Here is a 9155-nt window from a genome sequence, read left to right as displayed (position 1 = left end):
TACTTACACAAACCTAGATGGTGTTGCCTGTTACTCATATGGACTATATAATATAGTCCATTTTTCCTATGCTACATATTTTCACAATATGTTACTTTATCAATACAGAAGACAACAATGCATTCCATTTGTACCAGAATTACAAACATCCCTTTCCCTTTAGACCACCTTTGCATATACGGTTCCTTGTTGACCAAAATATTGACTAAAACATCATTATGTAACCCATGACTGTATGTTAGGCAGTCTCAGTCCTTTGTTCAGCAGACTTTGACTATTATTAGATATTAATTATTCTTGTCAGGTTTGGAAAGTCAGTTCTGTTGACTACATAAGTCTGTTTTGATGGTGGACAACCTGCCTAACTAGTGCAAATCCTGAGTTCAAAACCCAGTAATGCTTTGAGATTTTGGAGATTTATGAAATTTTGTAAGGATATCATTTAGTAGAAGTGGTGACATTGAGTTGTTTCTAAGAACATATAGCATCTTTCTTCTTATCTCTTTGTCTTTGATACTGACCAATAGAACATTTCAAATTGTTCTTTTTCTTAATCATCTGTCTTGTTTACTACTTGGTTAAATTTGGTGTGGACTAAACTGTGTTCTGTTGGTGTGGTCATTCTGGATGGACTCAATTCCCCAGTTAACAAATTATAATGTCCTGCATGAAATTTTTGTATCAGAGAAGATCATTAGATCTTCTCACAATTAGAGATTGTGCTCATGGTGTTGGGGCAGATCGGCACTAGTATAAAATGCAACATATAATAGCCTTTCAGAAGGAAAACAGTTCTTGGTGCCAGGGGCTCACACCTGTAATCCTAGCTACTCAGGAGGCAGGTATCGGGAGAATCACAGTTTGAAGCTAATTCTGGCAAGTAATCATGAGACCCTATCTTGAAAAAAATCCATCACAAAAAAGGGCTGGTGGAGTGGCTTAAGGTGTAGGCTCTGAGTTCAAACCCCAGTACCACAAAAAAAAAAAAGAAAAGAAAACAGTTCAGTAAATATCATATTGTTTTCATGAACTCTTTAGGTACTGTTAGTCATTCTTAACACTTAGGTTTGTGGGATCCTTCCCAAATCCTGTCCAACAGCAGGCAGTATTAAGGATGAGTACTCTCTTTGCACAATAGATAATAGGACTTTGTTGTGACATGTGTTAGAGATGTACTCTATAATAGACATTAAGCGTGACCTAGGACTACATCTTATTCCCTGAACTCACTAATGACAAGGGTGTTTTTATTCTGCTTTTATGTTGCCTTTTGTAGTAGCTCAGTTCTGTCAGCACAGCTGTATATGAGCTAATGAGTGCAGAGAGAAAATAAAACTTTACATGACCAAACCATGGAATAAATATTTTGAGACCACACAATCATGTGAACATCTTATGTATATGAAGTCCCAGTGCTATTGATTTCACCCAGCCTCCACACTGTACATATGTGGGCTGTTTTAGAACAGTTTTAGAATTCAGTGGCCTTGGAGGATGTGGCTATACACTTCACCCAGGAGGAGTGGGATTTGCTGGATCTTTCCCAGAAGAATCTCTACAAAGATGTTATGCAGGAAGTCTTCAGGAACTTGACTTCTATAGGTAAGAATGACAACATTTCTTTCCTTAATCCAGTAAACAGGTTGGTTTTTTGGTCATCAGCTTGGAATGTGGGAAGGTAATATTTTGTGAGAAAACCATGCCTGATTGCAGTTTACAGTGCAGCTCAAATCTAGTAATTGTTTGAAGTTCGTAATAATTTGTAATTATTTTTCTGGGTTCTATGTTTTTAGGAAACAAGTGGGAAGAAAATAACATTGAAGATCAGAACAAAAATCCTGAGAGAGCTCTAAGGTAATTTGTTTTCACAAGAGAAAGCAATGTTCCAGAAATTTAGTATGTCATGTAATTTTTAAAACAAGCAAACCAAACAAGCACAACTATAAATATATTTATTCTTAGCAATTTTTCATCAGAAAACATATACTTGAATGTAACATAGATATTCAATGTTTTCAAAGTACTTGACTTCTACATAGTACAAAAAAAACTACATCTGTGGGTGTCATTTCTAGTATTCATATATGAAAATAGCTCTGAGGAAGCCATGTTACAAAATAATCCATCCATTTCCTTTCAAACAGTTGAGACATGTCAGAAAACCTGCAGTTTCCCTGATACTAGTTATACTGTAAATCCAAGAACTATTAATGAAACTAATTACTGACCATTAATAATATGCTTGCATCTTTGTACAGAAGTCATAGAGTTGGCAGACTCTGTAAAAGTCAGTATGGACAAATTTCCAATGAGATTTCAATTTTAATCTGAAAAAGAAAATTCCTAGTGTCTTCATATGTTTTTTTTTTTTTCTGGCATAGAGGTAAGAAAGTTTATTAAGGGAAAGAATGAATGCCTCTGCAGGAAGGGCAGGGTCCTGAGTGGGTTGCCAGAGAAGTGATGCAGTCTAAGGTTTTTATCCATATTCTCCAGAGTGTTGCTCAGTCTCTATGCTAATTAGGTGTGCTGTCATTCATTTTTTGATAGGCACATTACAACTTACTCTGGACACAACCCATTTGAGAGTGAAGACTGTGCAGAGAATCCCTATGAACGTTACCAACACAGGAAATCCTTCATTCCTCTCACAAGTGGTCAAAGACACATGATAATGGACACTAGAAATGAACCTTATAAATGTATGATATGTGGGAAAGGATTTTATTTTCCCAGTGTATTCAGAGTACATCTAAGAACTCATACTGGAGAGAAGCCCTATGAGTGTAAACAATGTGGCAAAGCCTTCAGTTGTTCTAGCTCCATTAGAAAACATGAAAGAACTCATACTGGAGAAAGGCCCTATGAATGTAAACAGTGTGGTAAAGCCTTCAATTGTTCCAGTTCCATTAGAAAACATGAACTCATACTGGAGAAAGGCCCTATGAATATAAACAGTGTGGTAAAGCCTTCAATTGTTCCAGTTCCATTAGAAAACATGAATGAACTCATACTGGAGAAAGGCCCTATGAATGTAAACAGTGTGGTAAGGCCTTTAATTGTTCTGGTTATGTTCAAATACATGAAAGAACTCATACTGGAGAGAAGCACTATGAGTGTAAACAATGTGGTAAGGCCTTCAATTGTTCCAGTTCCATAAGAAAACATGAACAAACTCATAGTGGAGAGAAACCCTATGAATGTAAACAGTGTGGTAAAGCCTTCTTTTCTCTTACAAGTGTTTGAACTCATATGATAAAACACACTGGAAATGGACCTTTTAAGTGTAAGATATGTGGGAAAGCTTTTCCTTTTTCCAGTGTATTTAGAAGACATCAAAGATCTCATGCTGGAGAGAAGCCCTATGAATGTAAACAATGTGGTAAATGGTTTAGTTCTTCTGCTTCCCTTCAAATACATGAAAGAGCTCATAATGGGGAGAAGCCCTATGAATGTAAACCATGTGGTAAGTGGTTTAGTTCTTCCAGTTCGTGTCAGATCCATGTAAGGATACATACTGGAGAGAAGCCTTGTGAATGTAAACAATATGGTAAAGCCTTCAGCCATTCCACTTCCATTTGAAAACATAAACAAACTCATACTGGGGAAAACCCTATGAATATGAATAATGTGGTAAACCCTTTATTTCTTCCAGTTTAATTTGTAAACGTAAAATAATCCATATTGGAAAGAAGCCCTATGAATTTAAACAATGTTCTAACACTTTCATTTCTCTCGTAAGTGTTCAGATACACTTATAAAATAAGCACATGAGACCTTTTAAGTGTAAGGTATATGGGAAAGCCTTTCACTTTCCCAGTGTACTTAAACAACATTGAAGAGCTAAAACTGGGGAGAAGCCTTAGGAATGTAAACAGTGTAGTAAAGCCTTTACTTCTTCCAGGTACCTTCAAAACCATGGAAGAACTCACACTGGAGGAAAGCCCTATTAGTGAAAACAATAGGAAATTCCATTATTATAGTTTCCTATGGAAACATGAAAGAAATTGTATTGGAGAAAACCTCTTTAAATGCAAAAATGTGGTAAATCATTTAGTTTTCCCAGTTGCCTTTAAAAACACAGAAGTGTTCACATTGGAAAACAAAACTATATGGATTATGATGTTTCAGTTCCCTTTTATAAATATGAAAGTATTCACAGTGGAGAGAAGCACTGTGAGGTAAGGAAAACATTTAGTTTTCCTGCTTTCTTTAAAGATCCTAAAAAAGAGTCACACTAGATAAGAACCCTGTGCTTATAAGTATGGTAAAGTCTTCAGATGTTCTAGTTCTCTTCCATTATGTAAAACGCTATGAGAAAGAAATGTGGGAAAGTGTTTAATTTTTCCAGTTTCCTTCGAAGACTTGAAAGGAGTCAAAATATGATGGCTTTTAAAAATGTGGCAAAACTTTAAATTTTTACAGTTCTTCCAGCATGGAAGGACTTACTGTGGAGAAAAAGCCTTATGAACATAAGAAATGGGGTAAGCATTTCAGTTTTTCCATTTCCATTCAAAGAACTCAATCTTGAAGAAAAAACTATGAGTGTACAAAAAGTGGCTATACCTTCATTTCTCTCATATATATTCCAAAATGTATTACAGTGCACACTGGAAATAGACATGTTTATTATGTGACTTTCAGATGTGAGAACAACATTGATTTTCTGGGTTAAATCATATAGTGTAATCTCTTTTTACATTGCTCGATTCAATTTTCTAATATTTTATTGAGGCTTTTTGCATCTGTATTCAAACAGATTTTGTACCTTAATATATATTGTACTAGTATATCTAGTATTATCTAGTATATCTAATACATTAGCATGTATCTAATACTAGTGTGATGTATGTATTACATGTATGTGTAATATGTAGTATACAGTATAGTTTTGTACATAAGTAGTAGATATATATAATTAGTTTATATAATAAGTAATTAAAATATATATAATCACCATCATACTATATAGTATTTTATAGCATTATACTATAGTATTTAAATGTTATCAGTCTGTATTATAACATGTTTCAGTTTCCTCTCAGCCCGAAGAATTATTCAAACCAATCACATCATTTTATGGGACTGAAGGAGCATCTCACATTCTCCTTATTGCAAAGCCCTCCCCGCTATGCCCACTGTTCTGCTTCTAAGTATACTCCTTCTGTGGGCCTACAATAGCATGCAGTGTCCTCTTCCACCTGACTATAAGTATATATAATAAATTGCTGTAAGTCTTATCTGTTCATTGGTGGGTCTAATGTGACTGACTTTCCCAGTGCTAATTCCCCCATTAATCAATGGAGTAAGTGTGATGCTATTGGGATTTTAAGTAACACATAGAATGGAGCAAACACAACTAAAGACATCTGGTCAACTTTAGTTAATTGCTCATAGCTAACTGGTTCCATCACATATTATAAGTCACCTGGAGGAGGTGTGGCTCAAGTGCTAATGCACCTGCTTTGCAAGCACAAAACCATGAGTTCAAATCCCAATCTGACCAAAAGTCACCTAGGTTGGAACCAACAGTTGTTGATGGACTTTGGCTTTGGTCTGCATAGTACATTGTGGGTTTTATATTTTTTACCTGGCATTCCCATCTCTTCCAGTACACTGGATCTACTTAAAGACAAAATATAAAGGCTTAAAGGCCAAGTAGAACAATCAGAAGTCAGACAAATGTAAAGAAAAGAATAAGAAAAGTATAATCAGAACATGGAAGACCTCTGAGATACCATTAAAATATAGAAACTATGAATTATGAACATAAAAGAAGAGATGCAAGCTAAAGGCATTAAAAATTCAATAAAACAATAGAAAATTTCCCAAGTCTTGAAAAAGAGGTGATTATCCAGGTACAGGAGGCACTTAAGACACCAAACAGACAAGACTAGAAAAAGCATATTCCAGTTAAAACATTAAGTATGCAGGGCTGGCAGAGTGGCTCAAGTGGTAGAGTGCCTGCCTAGCAAGTATGAGACCCTGAGTTCTAACCCCAGTACCACCAAGAAAAAATTAAGTATACAGAACAAAGTAAGAATACTGACAGTTGCAAGAGAGAAACACTAAGTCACACATAAAAGCAAACCCATCAGAATAACAGATACCTCAACAGAAACTCCCTAAAGACAGGAGAGAATGAATTGATAGATTTCAAGCCCTGAGGAGGGAGGGGAGAACCCTGCCATTCTAGTGTACCCAGAAAAACTATCTTTCATAATTGAAGAAGAAATAAAAACCTTCTGCCATAAACAAAAACTAAAGAAATTCATGACGCTAAGGCAGAATTGCAAAAAATATGAAAGGAATCCTACACACAGAAGGGAAAGATAAACATCACTAGATGAGTTGATAAGCAAATGAGGACTAGGAAAGAAACATTACAAAAATGAGAATTATTACATGTTTTTTAATAATTCTGAATGTTATTGGTCTTAATTCTCCAATCAAAAGACACAGGCTGGGGCTGGCAAAGTGGCTCAAGTGGTAGAGTGTCTGCCTAGCCAGCGTGAGGCCCTGAGTTCAAGCCCCAGGACCACCAAAAAAAAAATAATAAGCTGGCAGGTTACATTAAAAAAAAAAAAAAAAAGACTTCTGCCCTGCACTGGTGACTCACATCTGTAATCCCAGCTACTTGGGAGGCTGAGATTAGAAGAACTGCAGCTCAAGGCCAGCCTAGGCAAATAGTTCACAAGACTCCATCTCCAAAGTAATGAGCAAAATGAACTGAAAGTGTGGCATAAGTGGTAAAATGCCTGCTCTGCAAGCACGCAGCCCTGATTTCAGACCCCAGTCCCACCATCAAAATGAAACCCCAAAGTCCCAACTATTTGTTGCCTATAAAGAATGTGCCCTCACGGTAAAGACAAATAGGGTTTCAAGAGAAATGATGGAAAAAGGTAATCTAAGCAAATGTAACCTGAAAGCAAGCAGAAGTAGCTGTACTCATATCACAAAAGAGACTGCGAAAACTAAGATTATTCAGAAGAAACAAAGAAGTTCCCTTCATATTAACAAAGAGCAACTACATCAAGAGGATATAACAGTTGTAAACATATATGTACTGAATGTCAACATACCCAATTTATAAAACAAACACTACTGTAAATAAAAGCACAGGTAGACCCCCAACACAATAATAGTGGGTGATTTCAGAAACCCAATTCACCAATAAATAGGTCATCTAGACCAAAAAAAAATGTCAATAACAAAAATATCAGAATTAAACAATATAGGTCAAATGGATTTAACAAACATCTTCAGAATATTCTAGCCAACAGCTGCAGAATATACATTCTTCTCAGGAGCCAATGAAACTGTCTCCAAAATACATCATATATTAGGACATAAAACACTATATTAAAAATATAAGAAAATTTAAATAACCTATTTTATCAGGTCACCTGGAATAAAAATAGAAATCGACAGCCAAAGAAACTGCAGAAAATACTCAAACATAGAGACTGATAAATACTGTTGAATGATCTGTTAGTCATTGAAGAAATAGGGTGTATGGGGATGGGGTGGAATTCCTAGAAGGAAAAGAAAATGAAAACACAACTTATCAGAACATTTGTGACATAGTAAAGACAGTTCTAAGAAGGAAGTTTATAGCTATGAGCACCTACTATAAAAAGCAGAGAAATCTCAAATAACCTAATAATACATATAAATCTCATAGAACTACAAGCTCAGAAAAACAAGAACAAGCCAAATCCTAAATCAGTAGGCAAAAATTAATGAAATGGACACTGAAAAAACAAATCAAGGCCAGTCACAGTGGCTTGAACCTATGATCCCAGCTACTCAAGAGGTGAAGATTGGGAGGATCACAGTTTGAGGCTAGCCATGCAAAAAGTGCATGAGATTACACCTCAACCAACAAAAAGTTGGACATGGTGGTGTGTGACTGTCATCCCATCTACATGGGAAGCATACAAGGAAGATCATGGTCCAAACCAACATGGGCATCAACTTGAGACCCTATTTTAAAAATAACCAAAGCAAAAGGGCTGGGGCATGGCTCAAGTGGTAAAGTGCCTGCTTTGAAAGTGCAGGGCTGTCTTTCTTCTCCAGGCACAAATTGAGACAGCAGAGGAGAAAACATAGTCCTGGTGATTCTCCCTTAGGATTTTATAAGCACTACTTACTGCACTAAGGGTACTACTAAATGTGTAAAATTTTAAAAAAGGAGGAATTAAAAACATATATGGCCAAACCTAACATTAAGATGCCTCAGAATTGAGCCTTAAAAAGAGTCCAATTGCAACTTTGGTATTTTGAGCCATTTGTGTTACTTTTAAACTGATTTTGAATTTCTACAGTTTGTCTAACAGGGAAATTTGGATTGTTTTGGTCTTTAGCAGGGAAAGGATGGTACATATTAAAACAGGAAGTTTAGAGAGATCTGTTGTGATTTGCATAAAATTTAAAGGCCCTGAGCTTATCTTGTTGCTACCCTAAGGAAAATTCTAATTTACACATTGTTGAAAAGGTTTTTCTGTGAGTGCACTCTAGTTGTTTTTATGACTTTGTGTGTATGTCTATTAGTTTTGAATTTATGATTGTTGTGGAATTCCAGGTCATCTGTGCACAAAAATTGACATTTATGGCATGCCTAATTTAAAACTTTTTGCCTATGTGTGTGTTTAAACAACCTTACAGTGATTTTTATTATAGAGTTAATTTAAAGGAATTTCTGATTCTGTTCTCATCCTCACCTCTTCTGCTACTACTTTTGAGAAAAACCAGGTGTCAAGATTTTATTTCAACCAGATCTAACTAAAATTCAGTCATTATTTTATGGACAGTAATCTTGATCTCTTTCATCCTGTCTTACATTCAACTCTTTCATAATTGGATGTGTCTTTAAGTTACTTGTATAGACAAACAGTTTAAAATTGCCTTTCTTCATGGGTCTATATAGTAAAAATAAGGCTAATTAAAAAGACAGTTTTATTTAAATTTAAAATTCTTATAAAAGTTGCTTTAAAATGCAAGTTACAATGTCAACAAGTAAAAAGGTTATAGAAAGGTATTGAGTATGTGTTTGGGAAAAAATTAAAGGGAGAAAGAGTGCTTTTGGATGAGAAAGAATTTTGTAAAGAAAGGTTTGTCCTAAAAATTGTCCAAATGAAAAGGGATAAGGACAAACC

The 9155-nt window shown here is 35.4% G+C and overlaps 1 pseudogene; it reads left to right on the top strand.

Moving 5' to 3' along the window:
- Positions 1-227: 227 nt before the first annotated feature.
- On the top strand, positions 228-5235 carry LOC109697445 (uncharacterized; annotated as a pseudogene).
- The last annotated feature ends 3920 nt before the right edge of the window (positions 5236-9155 follow it).

The sequence above is a fragment of the Castor canadensis genome, chromosome 15 (assembly GCF_047511655.1).
Source record: "Castor canadensis chromosome 15, mCasCan1.hap1v2, whole genome shotgun sequence".
Taxonomy (NCBI): Eukaryota; Metazoa; Chordata; class Mammalia; order Rodentia; family Castoridae; genus Castor; species Castor canadensis.
Note: the sequence above shows the minus strand (reverse complement) of the source record. Positions and strands in the feature narration are given on the sequence as shown.